General features: G+C 44.5%; 1 long non-coding RNA gene across 1 annotated transcript in view; it reads left to right on the forward strand.

Moving 5' to 3' along the window:
* Positions 1-1,383: 1,383 nt before the first annotated feature.
* LOC130374617 (uncharacterized) overlaps positions 1,384-24,355 on the forward strand; it is a 73,124-nt gene continuing 50,152 nt past the window's right edge. Inside the window, exons 1-2 of the long non-coding RNA XR_008893634.1 lie at positions 1,384-1,474; positions 4,972-5,108. This is a non-coding gene — a long non-coding RNA (uncharacterized LOC130374617). The remainder of the gene's footprint in view (positions 1,475-4,971; positions 5,109-24,355) is intronic.

The raw sequence follows: 24,355 nt of genomic DNA on the forward strand, positions 1-24,355 counted from the left end.
CACATCACATCCCCACTGTGTTACCGTGGCTTTTTTTTTTTTTACACGTTATATATATATATATATATATATATATATGTTAGTCCCTTGAGATTAAAATCTATTTTCCATGCAAGACCTAGCCAAGAAGGGAAGGACACATAAAAAACATACAACACAGCAAAAATAGATAGAACAGGTATTAAATTACATAGAACCAGAGCACTAAAACTATTATTAAACTTCTGCCATGTTTTAACTTACATCCCCTGCATTTCATCATAAAACATCTACAATGTTTTGCCTAATACCGGCTTCCTTTCGTTGTACATTTCTCTTTCAATTGATTTTCCTTTATTGATCGTCTTCTAGATGTAATGTGTGTTTCATGCCTATGACGGCACTCTGAATGGCCTGCTGTGTTTGATTGCTATGGGTCCAGTTTCCCTCGTACCGTCTCAGTTATATGATACATACTCAGTGGTCCAATACCTGCATCTCATAATGCAGAACCCTGGTAATATCCAAACAGCAGGCCCCACTCTTTTAATATACCGGGGGAAAAAACACACGCTGCTCGCCCCAGGGTTTATTTTGTGTCTGCTCAGACTCAACCATATGCTCTTCAGATCCCTGGTAGGCCTACCTCTTTTGAAAATCCTCCCATGGGGGAAGTATTTTTGGAACTGTTTTCGTTGACTGTAAAGGAGGAGGATGTCTCTTGATATGGTGTGCGTGTGTTACCTGAACAGTCTTCAGCTCATTGCGTCTGAATGTACGACATTTTAACTCGTATGATTTTGGATTATTTTCTTTATTGCAAATTTGTAATTACTAATTCCTATTAATTCCTATTCACTTTCTGGCTGATCGGACACGTGATGCTGTTTCCATGTATAAGGCTTTCTTTCGTATACTGGCAACTCTTCATGAACATGCCCTTATCAATGTTGTTGACTGGTAAAGTTTTGCGATTACGTGAACCTTGAAGGTCATATTTTTCAAACATTCGTTTTTTTACCTGTCCAGACAGGCTCAGTCGTTCTCAGTCGAATCCTCTTGAAAACAATGCCGTTCTCTCAAAACAATCCTCCTATTAATTCATTCACCTTTGTCACATTCAGCCGGCATGGTGCGGATATGACCGAGAGACAACTCTGCAGTTTGAAAAGCATTTGTTGGTCGTTAATCAAGACAACATTTGCTGCAGTCCCACTCTACAACCGGGCGTGCATGTCTCAGGCACTTCCCGTATGTGTGCCCTCTGTCCCCCCCCCGCACTTTTTACAGCCATTACAACCGTTCAACTCGTGGAAACACGTTTTTCCGAGCCGCCTTTGAACGCACCATGAGCAGGCGGAGCCAGGTGGCAAACACCAGTGTCGTGTTGTAATTTCAATCACAGAGACGTTGATTTAGATCTGTTTCAAGCATGTTGAGCAAACCAGCAGCCAAGAGGCAAAAAACTTTACCTTGTTTTTTCCAAACAAACCCTGTAAGTTGAGTAATGTTGTTGCATGGTGTTTAACTAAATGATGACTGACTAATAGATGTCAATATATCAAGTTAAGCTAGTTAACAATTGTTAACTGTTAGCCTACCTATGTTAAGTCGCTTGCTAGGTGCAGAGGTGGAAGTAACTAGTGACAATTACCCTGTTACATTTTCCTTGAGTAACTTTTTGGATAAATTGTACTTTTAAGAGTTGTTTTACTGCAAAATACTTTTTTACTTGTATTATTCCAAAGTAAGCACAACAACCGTGAGAACTTGTGCTCACGGTTGTTTTGCACATATTTGTGACTAGACCATGGCTGACATGTGATAACACCATGTCTGGGGGCACCCAGTATTGCTTTCATGGAAAAACTTAATGCACCTTGCAGTCCATGCTAAGTTCGAAAAATACATATAGTCTAATAAATGAATAACAAATGTGGCCAGACGTCACCCAAGGTCCAAAGAAGGGCCACAAATGTTAACATCACAGTTATTTAACTAGAGGATAATCAACATCGAAACTTTATTACTTTTTAGTTAATATAACCATTATTTCATTTTTATTATATTATTGTTTCTACTTGGGTCTAAAAGAAATCTAGAACTGAAAATATTATTTTGTAATAAAGTTAATCAGGAGAGCCTGTAGTCTTTGATTCCCTTAGTTCAAAAGGTAAATACTGACATGGATGTTTAAATATGTAGTTTATATTTAATTTCAAAGAGACTTTCTGTTTATTATTTATTTGCAGATATTATTTGACTACTGCATTATTTGTGTTTGAAAGAAAGCAGTTATAGGTCATACCATTTGTCTTAGTCAGTGGAGCAAGTAAGTTACATATTTATTTAGTCTTTCAGCCTGTAGCATATAAACAAAATGAAGCAACTGTCCCATATTTCTAACTGCATTTGAAGTAGACATTGAGACTCACAAAGAATGGGACTATAGGACAGTGATCATGATTCGTCTCAATATCAGAATAACAACAATGGGTAAAATAGCAATGGCTGGTCGAATGGCCATAAAGTAGGTCTGTATATGCAGTGTAAGCTTGTCCAGGCCCTGCAAGTCAGGATGTAGGCTATGAATCTGAATGAATAGTAGGTAAATAGGTAGTGGCCATCCCCAAAATGCATCAGAATACAGGAAATCAAATCTATTTAATTCAAAAAAATTTAAGGGGGGGGGGGGGAACCCCAGACCCCCTGTCTATTACTGTGCCCCACCAACATTTTTGATCACCAGCCGCCACTGGTCTTAGTGTTCCCACACATGATGCTTAGTGGCAAATGTAAAATGGTGCTGTGCTGTTTGTGGTTATGTAGCCACTAAGTAGAGGTGCAACTGAATGCGAGAGGATGATGAATCACTCAATAGACCTCTGAACAATTTGTACCCCTCACTTCTGAAATGATGCTTGATGCCTTCTTTGTAGCATAAACACCTTGATCTTACAGAACTCTGGGTCATCACGTCTCGATGTAGAGTTGTATCATCCTGTGGCTCAGGCTTTCATAACAGCCAATCCACGTCTCGGCATATCAGAAATAAAGTTTGCCTTTCTAAACACTTTGCTTCCCCCTACGTCAATCAATACACCGCCGTCGCCATTGAAACACCTCAAAATGGCTCCTCGAATAATTAAATTACTCACGGTCGGACGACTCTTCTTGACACAAACCCTGCGGTCGTGTGATACGTTTTTTTAACGCAACTAGCGCTGTTGAGTGTGCGACCGGGAATGCATCGAGCTAAGTAAAAACATATTTAGAATGCAGGGGGGTTGCGGTGAAAGCGACCGACACGGCACAGACAATTACGCTGACAATCAGAGCTCAGAGTCTCGCAAATTGACACGTCGCTCTCCCCGCAACGCCGCTCTGATGAACGGCGAAGATCTAAGTGTCGGGGAAAAAACTGAATCTAAAAGCTGAACAAGGCGGGAAAGGCTCTGCTCTGCGTTCGGATTATTAGGACGCGTTTGAACAGATTTATGACTGTAATTTTGCCAGGGCATGCTTGTGTTTTCCATTTACATACGGTTTACACACCGGTGAGTTATTTAGCATAATGGCAGCGGCAAGGCGATATGCTGACGGAAGTGGAACAAGTTTTTGTTTGCAGGTGGTAGGAGAGTGTGTGTGTGTGTGTGTGTGTGTGTGTGTGTGTGTGTGTGTGTGTGTGTGTGTGTGTGTGTGTGTGTGTGTGTGTGTGTGTGTGTGTGTGTGTGTGTGTGTGTGTGTGTGTGTGTGTGTGTGTGCAATCCATCCTCTCAAACACACATAATAAATACACATGCGCATACGTAACAAACGCACATGTTCACCCATAAACAAACACATATGTATCCAAACAAACTCCCAGACATATACAAGCACACATGTACAGGTAAAAACAAGAACAGACACACACAATCAAACACTCAAACAAATACAAATGCAAACACACGCACACGCACTAATGGAAAATGAGAACTCGGAACACTTCTTTGATATGCTTCAGAAGTGTAATACTATAATAGTCTAAGGTTGATTACTCCGAAGCAATGCTTAGATATGTCATGATTTCCAGAGTCAACGTGAAACTTCATTAATGAGCAGGGACGTTAAGCCTTCGGCACAAAAAAGTTTAGAATAGCCCTGTTAAGCAAACACGCAGATTAATTCCCTTCCATTCCATTTCAGTTGAACATTTTTATTTAACACGTGCGACATAGAACCATGGGTGACCTGAACATTCAGATTAACGAAACGAAAACGAAAATGTAAATGGTCCAACAAACCATTTACAAACTTTTCAAGTTTCACAAATGTCCCTTTTGTCGTGTCTGTCCGTCAATTATGCTGCTTTAGTCTTTCGATGTGCATTGTTGGATTTAGATTTTTTGAACAATGTTGAGTGACTGCTTTGCTCTACAATGCTGTTGTGGGGATACTCAAAACGTTTGCTGGGAGCCAGGATTTGTTAATGGCATGGTTTGTAAATGAAGCCTACCAATCTGAACCGTGATTTTCTTTAAATAATTCTTGGCTTTGCCTTTTAACTTCGTTGGCAGCTCTTTTCAAATTTGTAAGTGGACTCCTGCAGTCACCCGTTTAACCCAAAATAGTCTTGCGTTAGGCAGTTTTGTCTCACACAATGTTATGTTGCAATATGTCGCCGCTGGCTCCAGCATCTGCTGTTGCCATGGTCACAGCAAGACGATGCTGTCCCCATTGAGTCCGCTGGAGTCAATGACCTTTACCCTGATCGACTAGGTCTTACTAGGTGATATGGAGGCTGAAAGGCCTGACATCCTATATTTCCTCTGTAGCGCATGAGACCTGAGTCCGTGATCTGGACCAGACCACTCTCAACCTCTACTGCACCAGTGACCTCTTCTTGACCAGTAACCTTTACTGTACCAGTGATGCCAGCCTCTACTGCACCACCAGTGACCTCTGATGCACCAGTGACCACTCCTTGACCACTAACCTTTACTTTACCAGTGATACCAGCCCCTCCTGCACCAGTGACCACTTCTGGACAATGGACCTCAACTGCACCAGTGATGCCAGCCTCTAATGCACCAGTGAACGCTCCTTGACCAGTAACCTCTACTGCAACAGTGACCTCTTCTGGACCGGTGAGCTCTAATACACCAGTGATGCAAGCCTTTACTGCACCAGTGACCTCTACTGCACCAGTGTTTTCGCCTGTGTCTAGGTGATATTTTGTAGAGTTTATATCTGTAAAGGGATAAAATTGAATAAATGGAGGCACTTTAACAGCTGAAGGTTTCTCCATTTAGTTGTTAGACTCCAGTTTTCATTTGAAGAAAGTAGGATTATTCAGGTTTTCAGCTGTTCAGATTGTCCCCGACATGAAGGTTAAGTCACTTTAACTTTGCAATTTGAACACAGGAGGATGACATCCTTCGTCAGATAAATCCCTCAACCCCAAAACTCAACATTTTCTCCAGCCTTCTTGTCATCGTTTTATTGTTGCATTGAATTATTAATAATTTTGATCGCTTTGCTAATCCCAATCTATTGCGAGCATAATATTGCAACCCGGTATCACGAGATTTCGTGCTCATGCGCATGAACGTTAATCTATTGAATCGTGTCCCAGAGCACGATTGTCCGACTTTTTTCATGCTACACAGAACGAAATGTAAACCAATGCATTTTTAATGGGAGCGTTTTTCAGACGAGAGAGAGTGTGCGCCGACAGTACAGTGCAGACTCTATTTATTTGTCAATATTTCCGATTTTTTAAGCAGACAACCCAGACAATTAAAGTGCTCCACGGAGAGAGAGAGAGAGAGAGAGAGAGAGAGAGAGAGAGAGAGAGAGAGAGAGAGAGAGAGAGAGAGAGAGAGAGAGAGAGAGAGAGAGAGAGAGAGAGAGAGAGAGAGAGAGAGAGAGAGAGAGAGAGAGAGAGAGAGAGAGAGAGAGAGAGAGAGAGAGAGACGCTCCCATTCAGAATGCATTAGTTTACATTTCGTTCTGTGTAGTGCGAAAAAAGTCGGACAATCGTGTTCTGGGCCACGATTCAATGGATTAACGTTCATGCGCATTAGCACGAAATCACGTGACACCGGGTTAAATATTGATGAGTGCGACTGGGCATTTAAATGTATTTCTGCATGCGTTTTGACATGTCCGTTGCAAACACTCCAAGCACTACCTGAATGGCCAAATTCAGTCAGCCCTTTCTTATCTTTTGAATAGGCTTTTGAAAGGTCAAAATGCTTAGCCTGGGAACAAGACGAATCTCGCAAGCTCATATTTCATCTGCTTTGCAGATAAGGTCTGGCTCCCCTCCCATACAAAAATAATTCTGCTCAGTTCGAGATAGACCAACCGATTATCTAATATGAGGCAGAGGTGTGCGGTAGAGGCATTTTCAACAACCACAAAGATGGCTGCCACTGATGTACAACAGTCTGTTGATTCCGCTGACGAGAAAGTATTAAAAAAAATGGATGGTCTATTTTCACTAAAAGAAGAACAAACGACTTAAAGCTTCGGTTGAGGAGAAAGATTAATTTTTTTCATCGCTCAGTGCTGTTTGGGTTTCGTTGCTTTCCAATGCATTGGTTTCATATTGCGCCCAGAGGCAATTTGGTCCATGCCAGTTGGTGATGCCACTTGGTGATGCCTCTTGGAAATCCAAAATGAACGCAGACGATCCAGACTAAATGCACTTTGCCATTCATCTGGGGATTCCAGGCTAGAAATTGCTGAATGTAACTCTAATTAAAAAGGTTTTCTCCATACCTTGGTTAGACCTTATTGCTACTGATCTGTGCTAAACAAAGAACTTGAAGGAAAAATAAGCATATGCTATAACCATCAGCGACTTTTACCTTTTACCTCAAGCACGTTTGCTATTGACCTTCTTTATTAATGCAACTTTGAAGCAACGTGCCAAAATTAAATGACAACCTACCTTAACTAACATCTTGACTTTATTCAATTACATATTGTGGTTTCATTTTAAATGCATGTGCTACACAACGATCTAGTCCCTGGAGCACATTTTGAGACCTGATCGATGTTGAATCCAAGCCCAGCAGGTTGCCCTCCATTTTGAATGCCGTAGCTTTAGTGGTATGCCGAGTCGAAATGCATTTTTAATAGAGCTGGACTGTTTTAATCGTCACCATCACTTAAAAGTTGGCAGCAAAGAGAAGACTCAAGTGCCTAGTTTGAGGTCCTGGCACAACACTATCCAAGTTTAAGGCTATATTTACTTTTTGGGTCATCCATTTACTGCACCAAGCAGTCAGTTATATTACAATGTACTCACTTTGACTCCCTTTTCATCGTCTCCCTCGTCTGACAAAACATTCAGATTTGTACTTTCGTAGGAAGCAATATAATTCTGAATGATCAAACTCCCCGAATGTAATTGTGACTGGGTGTCACGATTTAATTATCATTGCACTGAATTATGGTAGCAAGAAGTGCACAAGTCTATAAAAAACGTGAACATGAAGTGGCATAAGGGACTGCCATTGCTCAATTAAAAGGGCTTGCTGTCCGCCGGTAAAGTGAAGCATGCAGTCATTCAATTCTGCTAGTCATTCATGGGATTGATGAATTACCTTTCTGCTTACAGGGTAAAACATTAAACACATCCCACAATCCCTGCTTTGATAGAATCCCTATTAGTCTCTTTAGTGATGCTTCTCTCGGGTTGGAAAGAAATAAAGTATCCAGCAATTGCCTTTAGACTGAAGATCAGAAGAACAGCGCAAGCTTGATCCCTTGCATCTTTGCTCATTGATCCATTTCATTCATCTGAGCTAATGCCGTCTGGCTATTCGCAAACATCAATTTAGTTTCATTTCCGTGACCCATTTTTACTTGCCGTTGCACCACTGCCAACAAAAAAAACAGCGAGCCTAGCGTTGTGTTCGTCTGCGGCTCAGCTCCAGTGTTTTATTCAAACACTGGTGTCTAATTACGATGTCTAATCATCGTTTGGATCTTAAGGAAGCAAGAACATCTAGTGGAACACGAGGCCTCCCGAACATCAACCGCGGCCTGTTTCACGTCAGCTCTGACAGCCGCACAGCGAGATGTTCCTCTGAAGGCAGTGCTGTGGAGAACACACCACCCATCGAGTGGTTATATCCTGTCTTCGCCTCTGCCTCTCCTCCACTGTATGCCTTTCTCATCTCTCCCCTCTTCGGTCCTCTGTTCTCCTATCCTTTCATCTTTTCTCTCATGTTCCTTCTCCTCCGTCCTCTCCTCTATTCCTTATACCCTCCGTTCCTCTCATCTCCCTTCTTTTCGGCTTTCGATTCATCCCTTTCGATTTTCTCCCCGTCTCCTCTCTTTCTATCCTTTCCATTCTAATATCCTCTCCTTTTCATCGCCCCTTTTCTATCGTCTGATCTGATTTAATCCATTCCTGTCATCTCATATATTCCCCTTTCGACTTCTCTCCTCATCTCATTTCTACTTTCCTCTTCTCTCCTCATCTTCCCTACTCCCTCCCCCTCTCCTCTTCCTCCTTTCCTTTCCCCCTCCTCTCTTCTCCGTCATCCCCGTCCCCTCCTCCACCTCCTCCTAAACTCTCCTCTCCCACTCCCTTCCCCTCCCCTCTACTTGTCCTCCTCCCTCCTCCACCCTTCATTGCCTGTCCGTGATCACCCGCCTGCACCAGTGATCAGATGTGTTTCAGAGAGCGGTGGCTTGACAGCAGAGCAGGTGTGGCGACTTCAAAAGGTGCCACCGCTCGATGTAACGCCGAGGACGGGGAACCGGGTACAGGAGGGCTGGGGGCAGGCAACTGCTGGTGTGGGGGTACGCGCTCGTGTTGTGGAGGGTATTGCCACCCCCCCCCCCCCCAAACCCCTAAGAGTTTGGCCCCCAAACTGTCTGTGGTCTCTCGAGCATGCTGGGGTGGGTTAGCTCCTCGCGGCTCCGTAAGGTCGTAAAGTTTGACCCCCCCGGGGAAGGAGTGATCAGATATGACAGGCTACGAGAAAGCAATTTTTTCCTTTTAAATATAGAAACGTGTGGCTTGGGTGTTCCACCCCCAGCAGAGCAGTTCTGGGTTCAATACCAAACCACAATCTACATTTGGGAAACCTTGAGGTGGATTCCCTAAGCCCTGTTGGTAATTACCTTTGGATAAATGCATGTATTCATGATCAGTGTGACGATGCACATGCATAAATTAGGAAGCCAGACCAGCAGTTTGATATGAACATTCTCATGCATAATTGACACTGTTTGACATGTCTCTGATCTCTAGCTAATTTCATTATCAGAAAAGCAGACATGGTACACCATTTTTTGTTATATTTTCCACTTCAGTGTTTTCATTTACGTGTGTACACGTTGATACAGTTCTGCTGGTTCTGCTAATTAAACATCTGGCACAGGAAGCTTCATTTATCAACACTTGTCGTGTTTTGGAAAGTAAATAAACAGCAAGAGGTACAATTTAAAGGGATCGTCCCTGATCATGTTTCCTTACAACACACACTATACAACAATAATATCTTAATCATCAGTGCCTGCTACAATCTCCATCATTAACCTCCCCATCACTGCACCCTTGGGAGCAGCTTAACCTATTGTGGGGTTGTTGGACTCCGTGCTGTACGGTTAGAATCTTTTAACCCATACGCTCATAAATGACCCCATGTCTAAATTTGCTGTAAATTACTTCAGATGAAAGCATCTAACAAAATTACTGAAAAAGTTACCTTCTAAAGGCCGCCTCTTCTTCTTTCTAATTATTTCATCAAATAAGGCTAATCTGTCGTAGTCTATAATAAAATAAAGATGAGGCACATTGTTACTTGTATAGTAAGCAAAAGATGTAGCAAGAGAAGGAGGCTGATCTCTTAGTTAGCATCGTAGCTTCTATAGTAAACCAAACATGTAGTAGGAGAGGTAGGCTAATCTCAAGAGCATCATAGCTTCTATAGTAAACTACAGTTGTTGCCTCGTGAAGGAGGCGGTGCAGGCTAATCTGAAGAGGGAACAGTGAGGGTTGACAGTAACAATACTACGACAGGGCTATCACACCCGAGATGGCACACCCCCATGGAAGTGCTTCACAAGGGGCAATTCTCCATGTCCTCCCCCTGCTGGGATTCCTTCAGGCCCAGCGGTCAGTGTGTTTTGTTCTGGTTGTTTCTGTACAGCTCGTCAGCAGGACCCACAGAGGGAGGGTGGGAGGGGAGAGGATGGGAGTGCTCTTTGAAAAGCAGCTGTGTTGTTTCACACACATGGTTACACCGAGACATACGTACACACCCAGGAAAGTACGAACACACACAAGTACACGCAAGCACACATGTAAATACACGCAAGCCCACGCATGCAAGCCAACTATACACACATACACGCATCACACACACACACACATACGCCGGCACATGGGCATTTACACATACAAACACACACATGAAGGCACACATGCAAACACATGAAAACTTGCATAGTTAAATACACACACATTAAGTGCACATAAACATATACAATGTATACAAACACACACTCCATTTTTATCCCAGCATGATGCACAGCGTGTCGTGTGGATGTTTTGTTCCCCAATCTTAGGTCCTGAAAGGTCGCAGCTGAGAGTTGACATGAGGGCCCGGCCTCGACTCTCCATCACTTCTAGATTCTCTTTCGAGACCTCATTCGAGGTAATTTACCGTTGAACCTGGGTGCACGCAAAACGCTTAGCTTTGTCCTTCGGGAAGGTTGTGCAGACTCTGTCTGTGTCCTCAGAAACCACCAAACCATTTCTCCTCTTCATGAACCGCAAGACCCCTTAAGCTCCATCACAAACCTGACAGACCTTCAGTTGGGAGGCCTTGAATAGTTTTGAGCCATTTGTGTTGAAAACGTCTGTCTCGGTCTAAGAAGGGCTATACAGGTATAGTGCTCTTGGTGTGTGTGTGTGTGTGTTTGTGTGTGTGTGTGTTTCTGCATGTGCTTCTGTCTCTGTGTCTGTGCGAATGAGATACTTATATTCAAGGATACAAACACACTCACTCCTCAATGCCAAACAGACACGAGCAAGACAGAAAAAAACCTTACGCCTTCGTATTCTCCCAGCGTCCAAACCAATATTTGTACAGACTCGACCAGAGATCACAGCATGGCTGCCTTGTATTTTTTTGCCGTCTTGTTTAACACGACCTGTTGAACGGCGATACACAGCATACATAACATCCAAGACGGATTTTCTGAGGGGTAGCGGGTCAGCATAAAGCCTGTTCTTGGCAGGCCATCCCAGTTCTCCCCTCCAGTCTTCGTGCGTCGCTGCCGGTGAACCCAGGGCCTGGGGCAAAATGTCTGCTGCTGTGTGTTGGACCCCCTTCCTCTCTGCTCCTGTCCTTGAGTGTGTCTCTGTGAAGGATTTGTATTGGACGTCGTATATATCATTTCAGTGTGTGTTGTGTGTGTGGTTGTGGTGCCCGGTGGGAAGTGTGTGTTTGTTTGTGTGTGTGTGCGTTTGTGTGTGTGTGTGTGGGTGTTTGGTTGTTTCTGCATGTGCATGTGCTGGTTCTGTAAATGTGAGTGCTGGTTCTATAAATGTGTGTGTGGTTCTGCATGTGTGTGTGTGGTTCTGTCTGTGCTATATGGTGCTTTGTGTGTGGTTTCTGCGTGTGTGGTTCTGCACCCATGTCTTTGGGTTGTGTGTGTGTGTGTGTTCGTGTGTGTGTGTGTGTGTGTGTGTGTGTGTGTGTGTCCATCCGACCACCACTCCTTCCCTTTATTGACTTAACTCCGGATCGATTTCAATAAAAGTTGTATTGATTTGCTCTGAATGAATTTAAATAAAAGCCCTGTGGTTTAACTGAAATGTCGGACAGGATGGAGTCTAAGCGAAATATCTATGTTTAACCAGCCATCCGTCTATGAAGTTCTTTATTTATCCCGTCTGCCCAGCCATTTAATAATGTATTCATGTTTTTATTTATATCATAATTGGTTTTGTCTGTGTGTGTTCCTTACACAGCAGTCATGTCATCCTGTGTGTCCTTCCTCATCTTTATTCATAGCTACTGTTAGCATCGCCTTGCTTGCCTGCATTCAATCCATTAGCTCCTGTCTAATCTCTAATCCAGCAGTCCTACTATGTTATAGTACAATGTCTGGGCCGAGACGGAATCGAGTCCGGGTAAGGAGAACAACAACGGCATGGGGGGAGGTTGAGCCTGGTTTCCTGTTTCGTATCTACGGAAGAGAACTCATTTGTGCCAGTGGATGAAGCTTTCTGTAGGGGATCTAAAAAAAGATATTTCTTTACAGTTGGCACCATCTACACTCACTGTTCACTTGAGACCTTTACATACAGTTTTTTTTTTACCGTTTACAACTGCTGGCTGAGTTTGTATTCACAAATAACGTGACTACAGATCCCTGCCTGCGGCAGCAGGAATTGGTCTAATTAATATTAAGAGAAAGAAAGTTAAACGCCCCGTTCACCAAGGAACTGAGCTTGTCTCCCTTCAGAATTTAACTATTAATCTAAAATCTGATTTGTGCGATTAGCTCCCGCCTAGCCCTGGGCACTGCTGGCCCTAATAGCCACTGGCTAACACAGCTGTATGGATTTCATTATACATTCTTCTCCTCAATCTTGGAGAGTGACAAAAAAGGAATTTCTCTTAAACCATTCTTTTATTTGGCCGGTGAGTCTTGGCGAGGTGTGAGCATGGCTATCAGACAGCGTGAGAGAGAGGGAGCCAAAGAAAAACAGAGAAGTAAAGGGTATAGCTGTTTGTGTGTAGGTGCATGTCTCAAGGTGCATATGTATGTGTGTCGAGGCGCGTGTGTTAGTGCGTGTGTGAAGGTGCACGTGCGTGTCTGCATACAAATGTGTGAACAATGTGTGTGTGTGTGTGTGTTAGTGTATGAGTTTTATTGTGTGAGTGTTTGTGCGTGCACGTGTATGTGCATGAATGCACAAGTGTGCATGCATTAGTAGATTTGCTAAAAACATGTGTGCGCGGGTGCCTATGCATCAGTGTACTAAGTGTGTGCGTGCGTGTTGGATGCCGACGTCTCAATTACATGTCTATCTGTTTGGAGGAAATTGTTCCCCGCGACAGCGAGCGTTTCCAGGTGTCATCATCCATCAGCGAGGTCTCCCCCCAAGGTCTCGGAAGGGAGATGTTTGGCACACATCGCGCTATCGTTGATCGATATTGATTGATCGCCCTCCGCATTAACGGAATATCCGTCCCTTCTTCACACCGGCGTGTATCTTGTTAATATGGAAGACGAGCGTCGCACCGTATCCATAACTGCTTTAACCTTGCCCAAAGCCACGATCAATCCGGAACACTGCGGAGGCCGCGATGCTGTCCACCATCTTGATTTACACAAACGAGCGGGAGAAGTCGAAGGATTGTGCTGCAGGATCACGGAATGTATTTGTTCTCACCCTGGAGAACCGTATTACTCTTTCTTCTACGACAAGGTCAGACCTTTACATTGTGTTCCATGCAACAATATTCTTTGTCAGTCTTCAGAGAAAAAAACGACAGAAAATTGGCTAGGAAATTTCCCCAAAATGAAAGGGTTTCAGTGTTTTGAGGATGAGGGAAATCTGGCGGGATCTGAGTGAAGTGCTACTCTCTCTGTGGGTCTCTGCAGTAATTAGTTTGTGGAGGCAGAAGAAGGCTTTAGATCTTTTTTTAATGTATAAATAGCCTCCCGATCCAAAGCCTGGCGCTGAATGAGGTGCAGGTGGCACAAGAACATATTCCAGCACTCACAGCCGAACCAGTACTAGAAGTTCCCCGGGAAATAAGATGAAACGAAAGGTTTTGTCAAAACACATTTGGTGCATTTCATGTATGGTTTGGCATTTTGGATAAGAAACAGGATGGAAATAAGGAGCAAAGTTGATATTCAAATCGAGGAATAATAATATTCTTAAAACAAGATCCGTGATTTATTTTACATTAGGTCTGCAACTTACAATTTATTCATCTATTATTTTATTCTTATTTTAAATGATAATTATTAAATTTAAATAAAATACATAAATGTATGTTTTTCTGAAGTTACGTCCATTATTAACAAATCCTCATATTACCGATACATTTCTGTTGACCAACTAACGATGAATGGACTAAACGTTGCAGCCCTATTGCATCCGCCGTTCATTTTGTCATTGCATTTAGTTTTATGCAGCAGTTTATGGCTTATACACACTTCCAGAACGAATGTAGTGTACATACAGTAAGATCTGTTGCTGCTGCTAATACAAAAAAACAAATTAAATAATCAGCGCAAGCGAGCGAGTTTGAAAGGGAATTTAGCAAGCAGCGTTCAGAACCACGATTCAAATGTACCCGTCATTGTTATTGAGGTTGTTGAGCTGTGGATCTTCCACTTACGAATCGCTATCGCTACGCAAAAAACTGCTAACGAGGACTTGTTCATTCAAATGTGCAAAAAAGGTCTCCATGGCAACGTAATGTTGTTTTTTTATAATCGTTATGGTAATTTTCAACAGTGCAGGAGATCTATCACCGAGCAAATCCCAGTGACAAATTAAGCCCTAAAACACACACACACACACACACACACACACACACACACACACACACACACACACACACACACACACACACACACACACACACACACACACACACACACACACACACACGGGGGGGGGGGGCAATCAATGCTAAACCGATTCAAGCATTCACGGACCGTTGAGCTTGTTGTTGTTGTGGTTTATTATGAAGTTTGCTTCATCATAGCCAGTGAAACGCGTCACAATCATTTGCATTTATAGATTCAGTTTTCCTCCTCCCAGTATCGTGTGTGTGTGTGTGTGTGTGTGTGTGTGTGTGTGTGTGTGTGTGTGTGTGTCTGTGTGTTGGCAATTCTTTTGAGATAAAAAAACAGCATCTGAAATTCAGACGGCATCATGGCTGTGTAGATCCAGAGACAGAGGTCAGCGGGATGAAGAGGAGCGGCAGAGGGAGACACATTCCTCAGTGTCCAGCCCTGACGAGCCCACGGCATAGTAGGCCTACATACATGATGAACACCTGATGAATGACGCAGCCGCTGATAAGGTCGACGCGTGGAGTCCGCTGGAAAATAGACTGGGGAGAGGAGAGTTAAATGGCATAGGGCTGTTCACTACCAGCCAAAAGGGTTCCAGGTTCAGTCCCGAAATGTCCACAGCCTACCTGTTTGCACCTTTGAGCAAGGCATGGTGTTGCTCCGAGCTGTTTCCTTATGATTTGTGTCTGTATTCACTGTAAGTCGGTTTGAATAAAAGCGTTGTCTTTTTGAGTTTGAATTGTATTTAATTGATTGATTGAAGAATAGACTGGCTATATGAAAGGAGGTGATCCCAGTGGACGGGATAGTCGATTATGGGCAGGAAAGAAATCTAGGAACCTGGGAACCAGACAAATCTGCAAGCTCCTGTTTTATTTGCTCTGGCATGTGCCTCTGGCCCCCCTCTCGTTCAGACAGATTTCCAGCAGGCCTGGCCCGGGTCTGACCAATCACAAACCTTTATCTAATGGTTGGCGGGTTGATACGCTGACTTGACCGCCCTATGGGATCACTATTGGTTTGTCACACATAGGGCTGAACGATTTTAAGAAAAAATTGAAATTGCGATTTTTCTGGTAGAGATTGCGGTTTCGATTTCAACCACGATTTATTTTCTTTAAATCAAGTTTCAGTATAAATTAATATAACCAATGAATTCCATTAAGGTAATGCAATAATGAAAACTGCTGGCAACAGATTTCAAATGCAAGACTGTTTATTCAAGTACCTAAGAAACAACAACCAAAAAAGTCAAATAAAAAGGGAGCCCTCTTTCTTAAGTAAACTTGCTTCAATGGCTCATCAGCATCAAAATAATTGCACTTTTGTAAAATAAATTTAAAAAAAAAACTAAAAAAACGCAGCTTTGACAATCCCAAAAATCGTAATGCTTGAGATCGCGATTTTCGGTCAAACGATAGATCGTTCAGCCCTAGTCACACATATCGTTGCTCTGATTGGTTGTAGGTCTAGAGGTTTCCAACTAATATATATTTGTGAATTAGTGTGGGGATGTCAGGCTACAAAACTAGGCTAGGAGGAGTGGACAGAAAGAGCCTTCGGGAGATTGAATGGCACCTGCATTATACTGAATAGTAAATAGACTGATAATATGGAAGTGACAGGTATCATGAGTAATGGATCCATGAATATGTTTCATTCCACATCCTTTGTTGCTACACCGATGTCCTGTGATCCTATTTGACACTCTTATCTTCTCATACCACATCACAGATCAAGTTGCGTCATATCAAATCTTGTCATCTCGGATCTTTCCATTCATCGCAGCATCCAAACATTGCTTTTGTTCTTCAAAGGCGCATTTCAATCTTGTCAGTTCCTTCCTTCCTTCCTTCCCTCCTCCTCTTAGTCTAGTCTTCCTCCCTGTCTCCTAATCTACTCCCTAACACTCGGGTTCACCTTCATTCATTCAGCCAGTCCTTCGATCTGATCATCAGCGGAATACAAATTCAAAATCAAAAGTGGAAGGAACATCTTTTTTAAAACCGGGAACTTTTCCATTGATCAGACTTGACTAACAAGAAGGTCTCCCACATCTGCAGAGGAGGAGCTTGCGGTCGCATCCCGCAGCTTCCCAGGTGCAGATGCCACGTCTCAATGCATCGCAGTTCGGTGTAAAATGCGTAATTTCATGGCTTCCCGCATTTCCCAGCACACGTCAGCAGCAGCTGAGTGTGTCAATGAGCATCAGGATATGATGCAGTGGATGAAGAGAAAGAAAGCATCAATGCGACGCAGCCACACGCGCCCCGGTTAAAAACACTCGCTTGAAACCATTTGAAACATGTTTGACCGTGCTCTGAATGGCACGGTACTCTCTGCAATCTCACACCACTTTACAGGTAAAGGACTTGAGTGGAGGGTCTTGTGTTTTAAGGGTAAGGGTGTCTTGGAGAGCGGTGTGTTTGTGTGTGGGTGTGCATCTGAGCGTTTCGGGTACCACGTGCACACTTGTATGGCTGTGTATGTTTACCTTCTGAATATTAATGATGTTTACCTGTCTTTGTACCTGCATGTACGTGATACGTGGGGAAAAGGAGAAGCTGCCTACTCAGACGGCCCGTTCGGATCACCGTGGTGACGGCAGCGCGGTTGAACTGTTTTCTGTGTGTCGGGTCGGACAGGAGGGTCGATGCCTGTTTTTTTTTTTAAAGCGACGGTAACTGTGGCCTATATGCACGTCACTGTCGTTTAGCTCTGAAAGTCAGCACTTCTAATCCTGCCCATCCATCACGCGGCCCGCCTGCTGCCACGCTGTTTAGCGGATCCTTTTAAACCTCGCAGCGCCCGCGTTGTTCCTGGGAGTCACTTTCAGTTATGATGGAGTGCCCGTCGCTCAGGGGAGAGATGGATGAATTCGGAGGAGGCGGAGTCGATCGCTGGTGCGGAGAACTGATCAACGGATTCCAATATCGGACGCAAACGAAAATTCAATTCAAATTTCAAACGGCTTCTCGCGCATGTAACATGCCCAAGACGAGTTGTGATCCATAACTTATTTGGGGGGGGGGGGGGGGGTGTCACAAGCGTTTCAAAAACGTTTGAGTTTGACGTGCTTTATCAGTGTGGTGCCTCCCTCCTTAACAGAGGAGACGCGGTTGGTAGGGGGGGGTGGGGGGGGGCATCTTGTGAGGTGAAGGAGGGAGAGCTTGCTGTACCGTACCGAGAAGCTCTGCAACATTTAACACCTTAACATGAGAATCGCATTTGACTTGAAGAGGGGGTGTTATGTAACAGCTGTTTGCAGAAGAACACAAAGTTCCTAAATGGATGTAGGATGCTTCCGCACAAGCACCAGTTTCGGAACCTTATTTGAGTTAGTTGGCTACTCCAGGCTGCTATGTTTAACTGGGAATTCATGTTTTTCTTTTTTTTTTTTTTTCGTATTTTCTCTTAGCCAAAGGAAACCCTTTGAGAGACGCTGTCTATTGTTCAGTTGTTTACTTTGTTGTTTTTTTACTCCTTTGCCTTCCTGAGTGAGAGCACGGCATCAATGCCAAACCTCTGTGCTGGAAATAGTGTGATGCACTTCACGCAGTAGACAGCCAGGTTAGAATAAATATAGAACTACGATATCAGCCCTCAGCCTTGGTGCAACCCCATGACTTAAAGATTCGGATGCAGTTGTCATTAATGAGCGGGTAGGGGTTGGGCGTCTCGCTCAAGGAGCCTATTGATCTACATCTTGCTAACACCCACAGGTGTCAGTAAAATGTGGATCGATGTACAAGTGTGCGCTCACATCTCGTGTAGTGGTGTTCGGCTCCTTAACGCTGCTTGGGTCCATCTCCAATATATGCGGCCCACCTGTAGATAGCTTTGATACCTCGGCCCTCACCCCGCTTCCCAGTGGACCTGCTTCTTGGAGTGTCTAGCTTGGTAAATAGTATCTGGTGATGTTGCATTATGATCGGAATTTAGGCTGTTTATGGTGGCAGAGAGACGAAAGAGAATTGGAGAACACAGAAACAAGACCACATAGTGAAGCTTAGCAGAAGCTGTTCATACTGGACACCTGCTTTGAATGCACACATACTTGTAGTAGTACTTCAGTCAGTTATATAAAATAAAATATTTTGAACATGTTTCAATGAATCCTCTATTGCTCCTACACCTGGCGTACTTTCTAGTCCGAGTTTATCATTGACTTTGAAGCAATTTTCCAAATCCCTGGTGAAGCATCGCTTTAATTTTGGCAGAGTGGTAAAGGTGTTTGGTTCGGAAAATCAAACATCACGAAGGCTTCTTTGTTCGGCCTGACGTCTCTGCACAGAAAGAAAGCGCTTGACAGGCCGAAGCGGCGCCGTCGCGGTTAATGAAATACCCTTCCATCTTGTTAATTTGCTTTTCCTTTTTCCCGCCGCTCCGTGACCCGCTATGAGTCAGCGGCGGAGGCCGGGGCCGGTCGGAGGCGGTTCTCTCAGAACATGCGTGGTCGCTCTCCTTTGAGGTCGCTTCATGTCTGTGATCAGCCGGAATTAGCTTTGGTCTCTGCAGGTTTTTCCTTTTCATAGGTCGGATCAATGGGTCGGCGTGGGACTGCAGTCGGGGAGGAGGAAGGGTGGGCCGGCGCCTTCTCCTCCGCTTTCATCCTTTTTAGTTTCAGGGCGAGAGGACGGAGGTGGACCGCGGTGGGCCTACAGGACCGGGGCCCGCACGCTGATTTATGGGGTGGTATTAACAAGGCTGTCGGGTTTCATTCACACCGAGAGAGAGAGAGAGAGAGAGAGAGAGAGAGAGAGAGAGAGAGAGAGAGAGAGAGAGAGAGAGAGAGAGAGAGAGAGAGAGAGAGAGAGAGAGAGAGAGAGAGAGAGAGAGAGAGAGAGAGAGAGAGAGAGAGAGAGAGAGAGAGAGAGAGAGAGAGACGCGGGAGGAAAAAGGACTCGCTGGGCAGTTTGAGTTTCGTCTGAAACACAGGGCTGTGTATGTGTGGGCTAGTATCTATGTAGTGTGTGCGTGTGTCTGTGTGGCCATCGAGGTGTGTAAATATGTGTGTGTCTCGTTGGTGTGTGTGTGTTTATAAAGAGTGTGAGTCAGATGTGTGTTTGTAGAGTCTGTGCATGTGTCTGTAGAGTGTGTCTGCGGCCACCCAGACGCATTTATATATATATGTGTGACCCTTCATGTGTGTGTACAAGTAAGTGTGTGTGTGCGTCGTGTGTGTGTGTGTGGCAGTTTGTGTTACAAGTCACTCTCATTTACATATAGAGCACTCTGTCCTCAGCAGGTTAGTGGACTTTAGCAGTGAGATAGCGCCACTATTTATTGCTTTTCATGCTGCAGTGAATACCTGAGAGGCAAAACTCCTCAAACGTGCCTCTGGAATCCATAGACAAATGACTGCCGGCCCTAGCTATTCTCAATAACGTCTCCACACCCAGAAATAGACCAAGGCCTGGAGGGATTTTTAAGCCGTGTGGTGCTACACAAAACAGCCATATCCTGGTAGCACAACGGCCTGAGTAATGCAAAAAATAAAAATAAACTATGAGGGTAATAACAAGAAAATGACAAAAGTGTCAAGTCCCGTCCACTAAAATGTTTTTGTGTTTTTTTCGCAATTCCTTTCTTTGTCGGCAAAACTTTTTAAACCGACTTCCTCTGCTTGACAATCTATTAAAGCTCACTCCTCCCCCCACAGAGCTCGGACCAGACAGACCACCCACACAATAAGCCATGTCAATTTGTCAGCCTGTCAGGCTGTAAAAAAGTCACTTTGCATTTTTTTTTGGAGGGCGGTGATGCAATCCATCAATGTCAGTTTAATCAGAATTTGAGTTTTTTCCTGTTATTTTATGTATAAAAAAAGTAAGCGTTCCCTGTTGTCTTGCGTTGCGTAGTGCCATCGACGTTTTCATAAACCACAGTGTTATTCTAAACATAATCTTAAAGTCTGATGGTGATTTATTGTCATTTTATTTACTTGTACACCGTGGCAGGAAATGGCAGCGAAGGACAGACTAATAAGCTAACGGCTACAGTAGCGCTGATAAGGAAGCACAGCCGATGTGGGGGGGGGGGGGAGGGGGTGTTGAGGTAAACGGAGATGGCATCGTCGTTTGTGCAGATGCAGCCCTTTGAGTGACATCTTTGTTAAGACCCTGTCCGTGTTTTCTCCACTCCCACTTTCCTATGTATCACCGCACACACACACACACATATGTTGGGTTTGAATTTCCTCCTGTGCAATCTTTCTGTTGTAAAAAATAATGATATCATTAAAACACACACTTTTATCGTCAAATTTGTCTCCATTTACATTGCATTTTACCTTCATTTTTTTTTACTACTTTATTAATAACCCTCATTATCCCTTCCGCTCTAATTATTAAAATGCCCTTTCAAATAGGTAGCCCCTTTTTTTAATGATTTCCTAATTCCTTGTTAAATTCTTCCATGACGGCGGAAAATCTGCATATTTATTGAAGGTTAATACCAATTTCATAACTTCACGCCGCCCCCCCAAAAAACCTTGATAGATTACTGAAAATAATCGGCCAATAAGGACCCCTGATTGGTGGAAACGACCTGCTGCACCCTGGCTCTGTACCTTGACATGGTGAGGAGTCCCCTGGCCTATTAAAGCCCATCCTCCTGGAGAGCGGTTGGTGGTCATCGACTAAGGGGGGGTGAAGTCACTCGCCCGGATTAGCCTTTAGCCTTGGAACAGAGCGCCTTCTGAACCTTCGGGCTACTTATTGCTTCCCGCAGAACAGATCATACATCTCGGCCATCGATCGGCCTTGCCTGCTCCACGCCTCTAATTGTGGTGCAGGCCTCGCATTTCTCGGACAGTAATAGGTTACAGCGAAGAATAAAGATGCAGTCATTGCGGTATCGACCCGGGCAGGAATCCACACCTCCAGCTAAATTAACGAGACAATGCATATGGATCAATATGTTTTTCCCTCAGTTTGGCAAGTCTTTTTTCTTAGTTTCTTTTCCTCTTCTTCTCTCCTCACTCCGTCCCGCTGCCTTTAAACCCTGAATAGAAGCCATCGCTTTTCCCCTCGTTTCTTGGAAAGAGGCGTCTTGAGTGTTCATCACGTAGACGAAGCAATCACACCAGCCAGTTGGCGTAAAACCCACCAACAACAAGAATAAATAAAATAGAAAAGCTCATTATGGATTTTGGGAGCCGAAGGTAAACGCACAGCTGTGTGAGGTGTAATTGAGATGGGATCATTTCTCTCGGGTGGGCTGGAGGGGGGGTGTGTGTGTGTGGATGGGGGTGTGGGAGTTGGTGCCGGGGGGGGGGGTGTATTGCAGTGAAAATTAAGAGGTGGTGATTGGTGCGCATTTCAGCTGATCTGATCATCCGATCGCCACCGTGGACAGAGCCCCACATCCACTTCCTGTCCCGGGGCGGAGAAAAGCAGGATATAGAAATGTAATCATAGACATGACAAGGTGGCCGCCTCTCTGCTCCACCACACACCAGGGATGCATCATCCACAACAGCACAACAAAGCAGAGATTAATACATAATGATGTTTCCAGGCTCACACACGCACTGCCCCGACATTAGTGCAACAGAGAAGAATGCAGTCACGCAAGAACGACACCGACACATACAAAGATCAGGGTTACCGCAGTGATCAGAAACTCCATAATTACTGTAATCCAAAACACTGATTGGTGATGTGTGAGGGTAGCTAAGGGTCCGGTCTGCTTTGTTCCACACGGGGAGAGTGTGTGTGTGTCGGGGGAGGGGGGCTGGGGAGTCTCTTATGGTGGAAGACAACAGTAAAACAAGGCACTCGTGTAATTACTCACCCCCCACACCACTGTCTCCCCCCCCACCTCCCCCCTCCTGGGGCCGGGGCTCTTGGTTCGTGGGAGGTTCTAGAATCCAGCGTTTCGTGTTCTATTCTCTGGGTTTAGTTACACACACACATGTACATATACATATACACAGACACACATACAGGGACATACAAACACACACATGTTAACACGTGTTCATATATATAGACTAAGATATCGCCACGCACATACACGTTAACACATGTACATATACATAGACACAGAGACATGGACACACACACATGTTAACATATACATAGGCGCATAGACATGGACACATACACACGTTAACACGTATAACATATACATAGACACATAGATATGGTCACACATGTTAATACATTAACGTATACATAGACGCATAGATGTGGACACACACACATACATGTCAACACATGTACATAGACACGTAGGCATGGATACACACACATACGTTAACGCGTGTACATATCCATAGACTCCTGCAGACACAGGGCACGCAAAAACATTAAAATATACACACACAGACACAGACAGGGAGGCAAGGAAACAAACATACACACCCCATACAAAACGTGCATGCACACACATATAGTCGAAAACACACACACACACACAAACACGTACCAACACAGACCCACGCAAACCCCCCCTCTCCCCCCCCGAGTCTCTCATCTCTCTCCGTGTTGTGAGCGCTACAGTATCTCCTGGGGGGCTCCAGGCACCGAGCCAGCTCTGCTGCCGCTCCTTGCCAGCTAATTAAGGAGACCTCCAACATATTACACTTTTTATCCCGCCCTGCTTTTTCTGCGTACCAAAAGCTGCTGGCCTATCGGTTTTTGTTTAGCACGAGCCCAAACTCATTTTCATTTAGTCTTGAGGTTCTTTTCCATTCTTCCCTTTGCGTTATTTCTACGCATGGTTCCTGGCGCTACGTCACCTGCTTCTCTTGGGTTTATCCAGAGGGCCAGATGTCAGTGCTCATCACGTTCCTGTCTCCAAGTCAACTAGCGACAGCCTGCACACGAGTCACGACTGCATCCCGCCGCGATTTTAGAAGATAAAGTAGCTTGCATTCCCCCCCCCCCCCCCCCCCTGTTGTGAAGTAAATAAAGTTAGATAAAGTTTCCGAGCACCGGGGGGGTTCTTTTTTTGAGGTTGTTTTTCGAGTGGATTCTTCCTGATTTTCCTCAAGCTTGTTTTCTGTTCTAGTCTATAAAACATATGAATCCCTTTTGCTGGTAAACGCCGAAGTCCTGCTGTCTGTGCTCACTGTGCTGTATACACGCACAACAAGAACATGTACACAGGGGTAATGCTGGGGAACTCAATTGAAACATTTCATGTTGTTCAAGCAAAGCATTTCTTGGTTGCTCTCATGGAAATGGGAACAACGGCATTGTTTTGTGTCTGTCATTCACACAATGCGTAGCACTCAAACGCTATAAATACTGACAAGCATACTTGTCCCTGGATCCCAGTAGTCATTCTCTCTCTCTCTCTCTCTCTCTTGCTCTAGCTCTTTCTCTCTCTCTCTCTCTCTCTCTCTCTCTCTCTCTCTCTCTCTCTCTCTCTCTCTCTCTCTCTCTCTCTCTCTCTCTCTCTCTCTCTCTCTCTCTCTCTCTCCTCTCTCTCTCTCTCTCTCTCTCTCTCTCTCTCTCTCTCTCTCTCTCTCTCTCTCTTCCCCCCCCCCCCCCCCTCTCTTCGCCCTCTTCATGATGTGGTTGTTTTGATGTATATCTAGGTAGGGCGGAGACAGAGAAAGGGGGCCCCTAGCATCCGTTAATTAGGAGCTGGCATCGCTAAAGGGGCCCCGTAGGGAGGGCAGCGCGGGAAACTCTCTCTATTGCTACCTGCTCCCTCTGTACTTTCTCTCTCTCTCTCTCTCTCTCTCTCTCTCTCTCTCTCTCTCTCTCTCTCTCTCTCTCTCTCTCTCTCTCTCTCTCTCTCTCTATACCCCCCCCCCCCCCCCCCCTACCTGCGCTCTATCTCATCCTCCCACTGC

The sequence above is a fragment of the Gadus chalcogrammus genome, chromosome 21 (assembly GCF_026213295.1).
Source record: "Gadus chalcogrammus isolate NIFS_2021 chromosome 21, NIFS_Gcha_1.0, whole genome shotgun sequence".
Classification (NCBI taxonomy): Eukaryota; Metazoa; Chordata; class Actinopteri; order Gadiformes; family Gadidae; genus Gadus; species Gadus chalcogrammus.